The sequence below is a fragment of the Haemaphysalis longicornis genome, unplaced genomic scaffold (genome assembly GCF_048455015.1).
Source record: "Haemaphysalis longicornis isolate Haplotype H1 unplaced genomic scaffold, Haemaphysalis longicornis Haplotype H1 scaffold_10, whole genome shotgun sequence".
Classification (NCBI taxonomy): Eukaryota; Metazoa; Arthropoda; class Arachnida; order Ixodida; family Ixodidae; genus Haemaphysalis; species Haemaphysalis longicornis.
In genome coordinates, this window is record NW_027526204.1 from 60,438,695 (window position 1) to 60,453,622 (window position 14,928).

The 14,928-nt window shown below is 46.6% G+C and overlaps 1 long non-coding RNA gene across 1 annotated transcript; it reads right to left on the bottom strand.

Annotated features, from left to right (window-relative positions):
- Window positions 1-410: 410 nt before the first annotated feature.
- LOC144158617 (uncharacterized) lies at window positions 411-3,453 on the bottom strand. Its single transcript, XR_013320150.1, has 2 exons — window positions 2,667-3,453; window positions 411-1,769 (listed from the first exon to the last, which is right to left on the bottom strand). It is a non-coding gene; the product is annotated as an uncharacterized LOC144158617 (long non-coding RNA).
- Window positions 3,454-14,928: the final 11,475 nt, after the last annotated feature.

The following is a 14,928-nucleotide window of genomic DNA, read 5'->3' on the forward strand; positions in this document are numbered from 1 at the left end:
TACCGCAATACGCTTCGTTAACTAAGATAGAGACCAAATTTTCAACCCCTTATTGTTTTTTGGCCGTTAAGCTCATAATGAACACATTTTCAGGCACACTGGAGCTGGAGAGCTGCTGGTTGTGGAAGGCCCTGAACAAACAACCAGTACTGTGGGCCTCAACAAGAATAGATGCCAACTATGAGCACTTTAACAAGCTGGAGTAGAGAAAGCAGTTTTGGCATTGCATCACAAACATCAATGTGCCCTTCTTTATTTTTGCAATGAAGTTACGTTGGTTTCTGTGCACTTTAAATAAGGCTGTGTACTACAGAAATGCTATAGTTGATTTTGTCACGATTATTTTTTCCCAGTGTTGGTTACTCTTGGACGGTGCTGCTGCATGCAGGGGAAAAGGAAACAGTTCAACATAACTTGTAACACCCTGATTTATTGAGGAAAAATTCAATACGCCTTTGTAGATGCTGCTGTTGGCTTATCATAATTATTTTTTACAAGCAGGTGTCCTTCATGAAAGAAAAAATTGCAATATCACTTTAAAAATCTAAGCAATCAGTCATCAAAGCACTGAGTGCTAGAATACATGCAATGGTGGGGTAAATGAAACTTTTGTGACCATTTTTCCACTTATCATGAGAATGTCAGAGTAAACCATGACAGTGAACTCTTTGTTAAGAGACAGCCTCCAATATTTTAAGCATGTTTACTTTTTGTATCAACAGTGGAGATGCATACTGGCATATCGTGTTCTCTTAAGTAAAATGATCTGTCAGAGATTTCCAAACAAAGTCACCGTGCAATGGTTGTGCTATGTCATAATATAACTCTTGACTGGATTGAACTAATTGTGTCCAGAAGATTCCGCAGTATACTGATTATTTTTTTTTTGTTTGTGGTACATGCATCATCATTCTTTGCTTCACAGCAGAATGACGGTTACAGTGTAATAAACAGAATTTTCTCAAGAGAATCTTGACCGGTCTCTATACCCACAACAAGGCCTCACGACCCATCAAAACAGTAGTCACGGCCTATCCCAGATCAAGCAACACCGTGTCAAGACATAGTATATAGTGGTCGAAAGCAAAGCAACTTTCTCTGTTGTCCTCACACAACCATGTCAAACACAAAACGACAAGAAGCTTCTCTACAGGAAACAATGTCGCGTCAGGGCAAAGTATATGCTACATGAAACAACAACAAAACAATTTTCTCCCGACAAAACAAACACCGCACACCACACACAATCAGAAACGAAAGTTAAAAATGACATGTTTAGTGCCACAAAGCTGTCTGAAGATGCGTTGGTTGCCCTGTCCTTCAGGAGCTTCTTGCTCCTGTCGGGGGCAGGCACCTCATCAGCCGCATCGTCTGTATCACTGCCCTCGTCCCTTGGTGCTGCTGCAGCTATTGTCGTCAGTCGTTCCAACAGGCAGCCACACAACACACACTGACAATGTTGGCTGCCAGAAGAGGCCTATGAAGAAAAGCTGGTGCTACTGCAGGCAAGGAAAACAGCTCTTGAGAACTGCAATGCTGCACTTCACGACAGAGCACAACGAAGCATGTGCGGCATTGTACTTTTCTTCAGGTGTCTGCGGCCTGGACGACGAGCAGGGGGTGTCATGAGCCACGACTCGAGCAGGTGGCCACCGTCAACCCCAGAACTCGCCAGGCTTTACACGTCACGGGCAAAAGTGAACAGCCAGTCACACAAAGGCACTGTAGTCGGCAGTCACGGTCAGGGCCTTCATACTGGCGTCGCACACCTGAAAGAAATACATAACACAAATATGTACTAAAGCATTAAACAAGAACACAGTTTGAAAAAAGGAAAAGGTAATAAACAAGAGCAAGAATATAAAGAATTGGGTTACTTGGAACTGATTCACTCCGCAACTGCATGCAACGACAAACGACATCGCCGTGTTGTATGTGCCTTTTTTTTAATCGTCGCTGTTTCGCGTAGCAGGGCAATTAGAGCATGCAGGCGACCTGAGAGGAAAATTGGTTACTTACAACTATAGATAAGGGCCCTCCCACCCATCTATGCGGTACAACTGCGAAATACAACCCCTCCCCTCCCCACCCCGCATTTCGAAATCGATAAACCCTTAAAACGAGCCGACAAGCTGAACTTGTCACCTATTCACTATGTGTCAAGCAGGGGGAAACATCTCAGCCGAAGTGAAGGCGCCGAAGCAGTTGACACACGATGGGGGCGGGGCGAGGGCGATATACGTTACGCATATATTACACGGTTCTTTATGAAGTCAGTTAGACGACCAACACAATACACCTGTTTATCTTTCTTTATAAGCTTTTTTTCTTTCAAGACGCCACCCTATTCGATACCTCTGAACGTGTTCATTTTAGCTACATTTATTGACATACCTTTTCGATATCATTTCACTTAAGCGAACATAGGCCGGAGAGTTAAAAGATTATTTACATATGCATGCATCTGCTAAGTTTTTTTTTTTTTTGACACACTATTTGATCATGCACAATTGCGAAATTTATGGGAGATCACTGCCACCACACCACACCGCTCAAAACAAACGCATTTCAGTGACTGCTTTTCAGACATCGCGCTCCTTTTCCCTTCGATGCAAAACAATTTTTTGCTTCCGTAACAAACGTAGCCAGAAACAAGTAGTACTTACACCGTGCTTACGTCGCCGGGGTATCCAAAACCCTCGTGTGTCGGAGCTCCGTCAGTGCCGACACCACAGTGTGAACGCTGCGACTGGCGTCGGGGTGCGACAGTGTTTCATGGTGGCAGAAAACGCTTTGCAAACTGTCAGTTGCGAAGAGGGACACAGCACGCACAGCACCTTCGTATCTGTTGACACTTCGCTGCACCTCGATGGCCGATAAGGGCTTCCAATTTCAGCGCCTTGGCAACGGCGTGAATGCTGCGGCTGACCGACGGCTGCGTCATGCCAAGAGTATCACCGCTACCGACAATCTGTTGAAAGCTGCCGGTAGCGAAGAGCCTCAGAGCGCACATCACGTTCGCTTCCGTAGATAGCCCCGTCGCACTCGAGGCCTAACGTGCTCGTTAAGTGCGTCGCACAGCATCCGCGCCGGGCCCTTGTTGACACGGAAACGGCGCTGAAAGTCGCCGTCACTCAGTCGACGCTCAGGCACGGGATCCTCCTCCAGCAGCTCCAACAAAAGTGCGAACACAGGCGGCATATACGCAGCCATCGTACAATCCGATGCGCTCTTAACCGCGCCGGATTTCACCCGCCGGTCGCGGGAGAACGAGCGGGAGCCTTTGGCTACGTGACGTCACCAAAAAATAGCCAAAATATAGCCGCGTGACGTAGGCCGGCTGACGTTTTCCGCTCCGAGCCAATCGTGAGAGCCCACTTTCTCCTCTCTCTAAACAACCGCGTCGGAAGGGCGCCGGAAATCGTTCCGGCGCGCGTCGGATGACCAGCAGAATACGGCCCCGTGTGTACGAGATTTCGGCACACGTTAAAGATCTCCAGGTGGTCGAAATTAATCCGGAGCCCTCCACTACGGCGCGCCTCACCGCCTGCGCTGCGTCGGTGCGTTAAACCCTACAATCAATCAATCAAAGCTAAAAGGTTGCTTCCTGAAGTGCCCATCGCGGCCGGGCTTGACTGATTATCAGTTCTTCGGTTTTTGGTGCGCACCGATGCGCTTGACTTATGTAATGACCCCTATAAAACAACTTTCTGCCCGAGCACACTTGACGTCCTTAATTCTAGAAGTCCCAGTTCCTAACGCTCGGTATTAGTAGTGAGGTTCACTGGCTTGACCAGCCGCATAGGTGGCCCGCCATCACTTTTGTTGTCCATTACTACTTGCACTTTGTTGCTGTCATTCTCACTCCTTTATCTTTGCCACAGTGCATTCGCAGTACACTCGATACTATAAAAACACGGCGTCGGGAGTCACGGGACCCATCGATAAGGCTTGAAACCCGCCTCTCAGAAAAATAGGACTGGCTAGACGCACGGAGAGTTTGAGCCCACTTCGAAACCTCGATAGCCTTGCAAAATCAGCACTATCCACTCTCGAAGTCAGCTCTCTTCAGCCGCTCTCTACACTCTATCGTCCTCTGTTTGCCTGTCAACAGTTTTTTTGACGGATCTATGCGAGAACGTTTGCCGAAAGGCCCCAGTTATTCCTAGCACCCTTATAATTGCTGGCATTTGCTAAAGATACTAAGCGGATTCAGTAGGCCGGGGACCTTTCCCGCCTGTTGAATCCGCTTTTGAAAAATCAGTAACTCTCACTTGGGAGGGGGTTGTAGTGGACTGCATGATCTATTGCAGACAAACAGTGTTTCTTGCCCATTAGCCCCTGATAAACGTGAAGTGAGCTGAAGAATGCGGAATTTCTTAGCCTTCATGAAAGTGCCAATATTTAACGTGGGCTCCATTGTTTTTGTTTGGATAAAATATGTCACGATCAGGGCTTAGCGAAATATGTTGTGATTAGGGCTTAACTATTAGTATGTGTACTATAGGGTCTGTGCTCAGCGTGGTCGGAGAAACGACTGTGAAATTTTATTCCGCAACTATCGTAGCCTGACAATAGAAACCGTTGGGTTCTTACCTGAAAGGTGACTGTTAGAGCTACCGAAGTCAGTACAGCGAAGACGGCACATGCGGCCGTTAGGAGGTACACCCCGAAGCTTTGGTGGACTGGAGGGGTCCCGCCGGAAGGCGGGGATATATATGAGGCAGATTTCCGCGCTGTAGGCGCAGCGTCCTGGATAGGCTCTTGCGGATTCTCACCACGACAAGCAGCTGGAGCCAGGCCAGCCGTGATTCTTGCCAGGACGGCCATTCGCCATTTCCTAAAGAAAGAAGATGGTAGCACGTAGTTTTGGACAGGACGCACGGCTTACAATTCAATTTGACAGGGACCTGAAATCTGCTGATGTGCTTCCAAGGCAAACACATGCTGACGCCTATTGATGCCCACTGTTTACATGGTGGTCCCATATCCTGCTGTACTATTGTGATGGACCCGCCGGCTCAGTGGCTAAGGCGTTGCGCTGCTGAGCACGAGGCCGCGGGTTCGATTCCCGGCCGCGGCGGCCGCTTTTCTGATGGAGGCGAAAAGCAAAAACGCCAGTGTGTACGAGATTTCGGGGCACGATAAAGATCCCCAGGTGGTCAAAATTAATCTGGAGCCCTCCACTATGGCGCGCCTCATCGCCTGCGTTGCGTCGGCGCGTTAAACCCAACAATCAATCAACTATTGTGATGGGTGCCAGTTTGTATACATACACACCCTTATACACAGCAGGAAAGATACGCTGGCAATCCTTATTATATAGTCTTAGTGCTATATTGACGTATTTTCAGAACAACCTTAATTCCTTCTAGTTATTCTGCCTTAATTCACTTCTTATCTTATCATAAGCTATTGTCATTCACCTCAATAATCCTAAGAAATTAACACCACCATTAAAATTGTGGGTATAAAACAATAGTAAATCTTCATTATTAACACAATCCTTATATACATCTTCCTCATTCTTTTTGTGTTCATGCAGAAAAGCGCCGCTCTCGAACTTTTCCAGACGAAGAAGTGGGCTTTGTCGAGTCTATCTTTTATGGCCCAATCTTTAATTCATCCCTCAATCGAATGAGGACAATAAGAGGAAGAGATTTTGTCTCCATAGGAGGCGACGTAATCTCACCGCAACTGTTTACATCGTGAGTAGGAAGTGCGATTGGGAAAAAGGTGGCGTACTTGAATCATGTGAAATTTGGAGGTGGCGCCTTGGCTCACTCCCAGCAGTGAAAATTCTTCCCGAAATGCACGGGAAAGGTAGCAGAATGGCTAAATAAATACCTAAATCCTCCTAATGCACCTCAGCGAGCTTAATTATTCTAATCCCGGCTTCATCCTCCGTTATAGTTATTCCTATAAATACAGATTCAATGGTTGTTTACCACAAGTATTCATTATTGGTTTCTTATAGCTTTCTCTCTTGCTTGTTGTCAGTTTTGGCGTTCCTAGGATCTAGTGATATTTTTCTACCGGTATATGTCCATTCGTGTCGACGCAGAGGTTGGTAAAGGTCACCTTCTAATGAGAGGTACGAGGCTTTCGCTCAGTAGAGACTACACCAGTTTTGATCTACCTGGACGCAAAACGTTTGTCGCTCTACCTGCCTTACCCTAATTTCAAAAATGGGGTGTAAAAGGGACAGTTAATCCTTCAATGCGAAGTATATGTAGACAAAACAATTTGAAAGTACTGAAGCTGTTGCCGAAGAATGTGGACGTGCACGTCCACATTCTTCAAAACCAACAAAACCTCGGGTGTATTTCATACAACAAATAAGCACACAATAAAGAGTGCAATCGACGTTTCAATTAAGAGTACCCGTTGGATTGATGCTAATACCGGTAGAAAATTCAAAGAACATTGCTTTAAAAACGCGTCGAAAAAGAAGACTAGCACAAATACAGGAGATGTCGGATCGACCTGCTCGAAAACAGTATAAACCAAATGACCCAAAAAAGGGCGCACGAGAGACACGACTGTTAAAAAATTGAATCCAATTAAGAAAACGTCCATTTGCACTAACTCTGAGAGGAGAGAAAGTCGAGGGAAATGGCGTGACAGGAATTTGCCGTGCAGGGTTGGCAGTACGCCATCGTCCTTTGATATAAATTTAGGCAAATCTAGCAAATTTGTCGGCTATTTCAGGCTTCTTTCGCGAATAGAAGTCGTCGCCATATAAGTGCGGACAAATTGTTTTGGAAATACGAGTGCAATAGAAACTTTGTAGAGCATAATACTCAGGCGTAGCAGATTGGGGAGTTCGGTATGACCTCCTCGACTTTAAAACGTTCGGAGGGCACGTTCACATGGTCAGAAATCTCGAAAGTCTGCAGGGTGTGCTCCCAGTAGAAAGGCAACGGTAGGGTTCGGTTAGGGTAACTTGGTCATTGCCGGAGGGAATTGTACCAGGGTAAACCTGTACACAGGGTGGAAAATGTATTGATATAACTAGCGTTGTAGGGGTAATTAGCGTGCTTGCAGGAGCCACCCAATCCGGACTGATTGGTGAGGAAATAAGTTATGCAGGGAGAAGTATTTGCAGGCTTGTTTGTGCTGTGACGTGATGTTCGTTTATTGAGTCAGGGTTCGACCCGTATGTACACGGCTGTTGGGTAAATGCACACAGTGTAGCCTGCCAAGTGGCACGGCACCACACGAGCATGCCAAGGATGCAATTAATGTTAGGCAACTAGCACTTGCGACCCGGTAACATTGCATCTTTGCTTGACGTAGCGGAAAAGCCAGTGCTCTCAACGTCAACAAGAAATGTAAGGAATAATTATTTTACAAAGACTCTAAAGAAAATGACGCGAAATGCAAAGGGTGTTCATAATAATTAGACGACAGGCGTGCGTTATCGAACCGCACAGTGACACTTAAGCAGTAACTGCATCAAGAAAGTGCTGTTTTTTTACGAAAATCCTTATCCTGTATTGCGAATTACCTTGGAAGGTCAAAAATTTCACATTCAAAGCATTCACAAATCAAACACAAGGGCCAGAAAATATCGCCTAAAATTGCCGCCACCTACAAAAAATAAAAATACGGGGAAAAAGTAGCAGTGACTACAAATACTTACAGAAAGCTGTTTCAAAGAATATCAGTTATATAGTTAAAATGAAGCTAGAATAAAGTTGTGTCTCTTTTGGGCTCGTAGCAGGGGCTCCAGGCATGCCAGACCACCTCATGCAGTGACTCCAGCGTACTTCATGTTGGCTTCTCAAAAACGCTGGGGCCTTGGGCTTTGAAACGCGTGTTTAAGACATCTACTGAGGCCTTTAGTAATAAAGTGGATAGTGGCAAGAAATGTTCCCGCCAAATATCCTCTGAATTGCCGATGCGAGCATTTGTATGTGCGAAACAATAGTAACTTCTTGTTTTATTTGATTGTAGTAATTTTCATTCCTGAAGGGCCTTCAGGAAACCGAGTAGACCCCTTTTGGTGGTTTACAGTATAAGTAGGTAAAGTAACAAAAAATAAGAATGAACCGAACAGTGTCCGAAAACGCAGGCAGACTTTTTGTACGATACGTCAGTGGGGATTATGGTACCGCCAATGCGGAATTACTTTTCACAATATTTGGCAGCAAAAATACCAAGAAGCATCTCTGACAGCTTATTTAGGCACTTATTGTAAAGGGCAAATCTCTGGAGTCCGGTGCTTGCATTGCTGAGCTTCGGTTGGGTCAGCTCATTCAGCAGGAACGGAAGACGAAATACTTCTACCAGTGGGGTTTCTGATTTTTGAGAAGCTGTGCAATTTTTGTTGCATGGTCAGGCGGACGTGGTCAGCCGCATGGCTGCGACGGACAGTGTGTTGTGAAGCACCTTGAGACGGCACACAGTGCTGCGCCTCTAACTCGATAATGACGTGATGTCGGAGGGACTGCATGCATTAAAGAAGTGTTGGTACATAACACTGCAGTGCCACATTCCGACCTACCACGAAAACTGAACGGTCGCATCCACGGAGCACGTTTGATGCGGTAATCTGGTTACCTACCCGCTTTTCGCCATAATCTCCTCCAAGACCTCATCTTCCTTATGGTTCCGTTACACCTTCCTCCACTTTGCTGATCATGCTCTTATTACTCTTATTCATTTTGTTTTGTGCCCCTTGTCCTGAGTTTTTTTCTTCCGAAAGCTCCTCTTGCTGCTCGTTTGTTTGGTTACGATGTGCGGATCAGCAGGACAGTTCACTTGATGATGGTCATCTATTAACCCGCGCGCATGATGTGATTAAGGTGTTTTTTTGCTGCACCCACTAAAGACGGTTCGTTTGTCGCGGTGGTGACTGTTTTTAAACGACAGCTGAACAAAATTGCCTATGAGTCGAAATTCTTGCAAACCTTCATCGGTTGCCTTATTTCCTAATTGTTCTGCACACGGCGCGCTTGATACCTCAGGTGCAACTTCGGCGTGTTAGAATCGCCCCCCCCCCCATACACTTGATAAGATACGCTTAGAAAAAGATCAATGTGAGATAGTCACTTAACTAACAAATGCGTGCTACCCGAAGATGAATACGGTGATCGGACTATATGTCGTAGACCTACCGGTCACCTAGGCAAGTGAAGTCACGCAATGGTACAGTATTATTCCGTGGAAGGGAAAGACTGCCACGTGATGGAAATTGAAGATATGATGAATAAAAATAGTAAATCAAAATAAAGACGTCATGACATAACCAGAAACAGCAACTGAGACTACGTTTGCACTGACCGTAATGCAGCCTCCATGGTTGTCTCAGTCAAATGCTGTCTTCTTCTTCCACTAGATCCACTAGATCTTCCACTAGCCGACGACGCACCGTGTGATGTTCCGGCATTTTCCGGGTTACTCTGCTGGTTGGAAGTATGACAGGCACAGGATTAGAATTTCTTTGGAGCCACTCTCACATTCTTGTTAAGTAAGGACTTTTTATCCGTCTCTCCCAATATTATGCACCTGGTCAATCCCCGCCAGGCAAGCGAGAGTGGCGCCAGAAGAGCACGTGAATAACGTTGCCTGTGTACGCAATTTATCCCTGGCCAACCGCTTTGAGTAGGCATGGGCCAAACACTTCAAAGGAATCGAAAACAACATCGCCACCGGAGCAGGTGGATAGAGATGGCTTTGCCGAAAGGCGTTTCGGCTATGCCACCAGCGAAGGCGCAGGTTACGCAAAACAAGCTTGGCTTGAAAATAGTGCAGAGGTACACAGAACCGCACAGAGCACTCCGCTTCCGCTCATTTAATAAGAGCCGCCATGAGTCTTCAAATAACGGATTCCGGAGGGTGGTGTCCACGGTGGTGGTCAAGTAGTGACGGGCGCGGGTGGGCAGTATAATGAAAGCTTGGCAGCAGGCCAACACAAGGTTCAAGTTGTGGGGACCAGAGCCCTCCACTCGGGGCGTGGAGGCGCTAGCGACGCTCTCCTCCTTGGTGGGGCGAGGATGATACTCACGTGCCTCCTTGCTCTCCGTACGGTCCGAGTCGAGGTGCGTGAAAGAGACCGCCGGAGAGACTGCCGTCGGAAGCGGAGCGCACGGGTGGGGAGAGTCGTGGGTCGCTCTCAAACCCTTGATTGGCAGTGTATTCGTAGGGCAGTTCGGTGCTGCGCGAGAGCAGTGAGAATAAAGAGGGCGCGTTATTCTATTCTATTCTTTATGCAAAGAAAGGATAACATGCCCACGAGTATAACGCATTCGCATTCTAAAGAGTTCAAGCACACTCTGCCGTTTTTCTGCCTTCCCGTTTCAGCAGCGCTGGAAACGTAGGGATTTAGGGCTTTCCTGTTAAAGGTGACATGGCGTAAAATTCCAACCCCCAGCCAGAGCGCTTGCACGCTAACAGAGCTAGATAACATAATCGTTCAATGACAACCGGGCGGAGCATTGGTCCCCATGAAAATTGTTTTGAAAAGAGAATGGGAATTTTCAGTACAGCACTGCGGAGAAGTATTGTAAAGATGACACGCTAGAGCGTTTAACACCGACTTCAGTCGAACGCTTGAATCATAGAATAGTAGGTGCAGCTAACCAAACAGTGTTAATGGCATTTTTATTGTACGAAGGCAATAGAAATTGCCGCAGTGGAGGACCCTGCGACGCGCTGCACTGCTAGTTTTACTCTTTAGGAATAAAAGACTTGCTGCTGCTAATTTTTGACTACCACACTTTCCACCACACATGTCTGAATTACAGTTAACCTATCAGGCGCTCTTTTCGTGATGTCACGAAGTTCGGCTCATACACTTTAGAGTATATAAAATTTTCGTTTCCAATACTGGGCCGGAAATTAGGCAAGTGATTGGTTATTTTAAAAAGAAACAAAACAGCGTAAATAGCTTAAAATACCACAGCTAACAGTACGTATGGTCACTGGTGCTTCCAGGGAATAGCCACTGAACTGAAGTCTTCATAATTGGGAGTTTCATCATATTCATCACTGCCATCAGGGGTTCAAATTGCCTTGTTCTTTTGCATGCAACGTTCATTCATTCTTTACCTGATGCATCTCTACTACCAGTCGATGCTAAAAAACTGAACCCCGGTGTCATGTTCCATCCTCTCAACGCCTGAGCTAGACACTGTAGAAAAAGAAAAACCCTTATTCGGAAGGTCTGAAAATGCATATATCCACTGGACTGCTCTTCTTTCAAAGGAGGCGAGTCTGGGAAGTTTACTGGGAATGATTGCTCAATGACGGTGTACGGGTCAATAGCGGCCTTGAAAAACTTCTCCAGTTGGTCTTGCCTCGCCGTGGCGGAAATGGACGCAGCAGTGAGAGGCATCGTAATTCGCTTCCAGTTCCTGCTTCGAGGCTTCAGGGATCGTGCTAGCGAGGTGCCCGTAGTGGCTGATTTTGGAATTGAACTGGTGGAAAGCGGGGTAGCGGACGACCCCTTAGCTGATAAGAAAAGGTGTCAATAATGAATGATGGGGACCTCCCAAGTCCCGAAAAAAATAAAGCGCTGCTGGTGGTGCGCTGAATAACGCAATTATACGCAAAGTTTACAAAAGGAAGAATGTTATCCCAGTTGGTGTACTCTAGTTTCATATACACGAATAACACGTCAGGTAGAGTTCGGTGAAAACCAAAATTCACACTGTTCGTCTGAGGGTGATAGCAGCTTGATGTATATCGTAAAGTAGCCAAAGACAATGCAGCTGCCTTCAAGGAAGAGCAAGTTTATTAGAGCAAACTTGTGCCCCCTTAACAACGCAAAGAATACATAGGCGGCGAAGCAGCAGTCAACAAAGTAACGTGTGGAGGCGAGTGTAGGGGAATCGAATACCGCTGCGTCTGCGCCGGGAGTATTTATCTTTCAGTGAGATTGTTCCTCTAAACACAGAATTTTAACAAAAGACTGGAGATCAAAGGAGAATATTCTAGGCCAGGGACCTTCGGGGCAAGCCCTCTCCCTATTAATGTAAGATAGCCCGGGCGGAATTCAGTAGAAAGCAAACGCTTTAAACACTGATAACACAGCCAGGCGCCGGCGAATCGTAGAAACAAAACAAAAGTATACAAACAGAAGGCATGGTTCGCAGCATTGTCCCACTCTAAGAGTGCATTGACCCGATGCTAAAACAAAACGGCAGTACACACAAACAACAAAGTCCTTCATCTGGCATAGTAAGGCATGAGGCGAACCACGTGGACAACTTCGGACCGCGTGCATTGTCATAGTGGGCCGGGATCTCTGCCGACGCCAACCTCATTGAGAAATTGGCCAAGAGGTCGTCGGATTATGTAGGGCCCGAAAAATCCTTGCAGGAGCTTTTCACTCAGTCAGCGTATCGAATTGGATTTCAAACCTACACAAGATCTCTGGGTGGTTCTCTGCGTGTCTTCGTCGGCGGTTCTAGCGTGCGGTATCAGCCAGCTGCTGGTACGTAAAGGACTCTGGTAGTACGTGCGCCGGCACGCTGGCGGCCTTCCGCCACGCGCTCATGGAGGCCTTGGACGTCCGTATCCAAGAAGTCCATTTTTTTGGGAGCAGGCTGCGTTGGTGACCCACCAGAATGGCTGCATTTGTGTAACGCGTGCGTCTGCTTGCCGGAGGTTTGACGGACGCCTGAGTGTAGCTGCAGTGATGTACATATTCTTGGATGACTGATCACTTCCGTAGTTTGTAATAATTGCAGTTTTCCACGCAGTGAGATGATGGGATCAGCATCTATTTTGTTTTCCCGCTCAGGTTCAAATCTTGGTGTGTGCGATAAATTGTTTGTTTACCGTATAATAGCCAAATCAAACCTATGGCGACTTTCAGAGCCTAATATTTGGAATTGCTTGCAACGTACGCAAACCTGTTTTTTTTTCGTTATTGACTCTGGCATCTCTCTCGCCCGGTACAATTCGAGAGCAGCTATTTTATCATGTTAAAGTTAAAGTCATGTTATAGTGCCATTTATTTGATATTTAAAGCATCTATAATATTCGGTGTTATACTAGGGGGCAAATATTTCAAATATTTTGTTTCACAGTCCTAAATTGGTGAGCGTGCATAAGAGCGTGAGTACAAATTAACAGAAGGTGTCAGACCCCTCTAAGTGGCCCTGTTGCCAGGGTCGTCTGAACCAAACTCAGTCCTCAAAAGTACTATATTTCGTGCTTTTTTCCAGTAGGTAACAGATATGAGAGAAGTACATAAGACTCTCAAATGAATGACGTAACATCAAACTTTGAGCGTGTAACTCGTGTAATGCGTACCCTTTGTGTTTAGGAACCGGCAATGGCTGAATATTCTAAATGGTCTAAGTTTTTATTCCAGCAATGGAAGTTTACAGATGTACATGTTCACCTTTCCGCAATATTTTGTCGTTTCCCCACTGCTACATATTATGATGAGTGATTGTACGGTTTAACGCGCCGACGCAACGCTGGCGATGAGGCGCTCCGTATTGGAGGGCTCCGGATTAATTTTGACCACCTGGGGATCTTTAACGTGCGCCTAAATCTCGTACACACGGGCGGTGCTACATATTATCAACGCCCCCTATACTAAGCGATACATTAAAGCAAGGCTTGGTTTGAAAGCACCCTTAACTTCCAAATTCATTTCTCATGGGCCGAGGCATAGCTTAACGCAGGACAATATCAGAGCTGGGAGAGAAGGGCCTTGTAAACAGTCGCTACTCCTAAGGTGTTTTACCAATATCTCGCGATGATTCTCAGGGTTTTTATAGGTTTTTCAAAAGTTTTATTGCAGCTAACAAATCAAAATTTCATTTTCGGTTTTTCTTTGTGAGTTTTTTGTAAACTCACCTGCACACGGAGGTCCTAAACTTTTCTCCGCACAGATAACGCCTAGCCTGTTCCAGCCTTTTGGTTTGCTCATAAACGCTGTTTCCTGTGGTGTGTATCCAAGACAATTTTAGAGCTGCCCTGATGAAGAAACTTGGAAAGACATTTGTGGCGGTCTGGGAGTGCTCAAACTGTTAGGTGAAACCATCTTCCTTGTCTTTGGTCGTCCCTCCAGAAAACACGTCTCTGCTATAATAAGAATTAGATTCACCGTAAACCTTCAGCTAAACTGGAAGAAGAATAATTTCCACAGAAGGCCGTACTTATTAACTATTTGCACTGTGCATTGGCCCCATAGTTGCGGAGGTTCTCAGCACCATGTTCGTGAAGGAGGTGGACATACGGACATAACAAACAGAAAAAAGAACAAAAAATGATTGAAGCTCACATTATTGCGTTAGACTTGATGGTAGCGAACGTTTGCGCAGCAGTAGCGTTTTTTCTCTTTTTCGCCCCATGGCGTTGTTTACGTCTCACGTCTGTACGAGGGACCACGGCTGGATGTTCGTCTTTCTCTTTTGCACGGTCGACCACCCGGGGGCCGAGCTGATCGAACGTCCTCCACCTGAGCTCTGTGAACTTTCCTATCCTGTGGCCGAAATTCCCAACGTGTACACACGAAAGGGATGACACCAAGCCCTCGGTCGACGGACCACTGCCCAAAATTCAACGGGACTTGTTTGCAGCCGGCCGGGAAAGGCCTGGTAACCCCAACAAGACCTACAACGGCTACGGCTCGCACGCTGAGGAGAACGCTCTGTTCTGGCATGCTCTGGGGCGGGCCGTGACCGGCGCTCATGCATGCTCTGGAGCACAGGCGTGCACTCTGGCTGCGTGCTGGCACGAGCCGTCGGGTACTTTTCCAGCGCGGAGGGCAGTCTCAGCCTCCGACACCCAGCGAGGCTTATGGAAGTCGTGGAAGTGGATGGTGAGCCAATCTGAAAAACGGCTGAAAAACGGGGTGAAAAACGGCTGTCTGAATGAGGGCTAAGCTCTCATTCACGCAGCCGTTTCTCACCCCGTCACGTCACCGTCACGTGATCGTCTTCCGTCATGGGCGACGGTTTT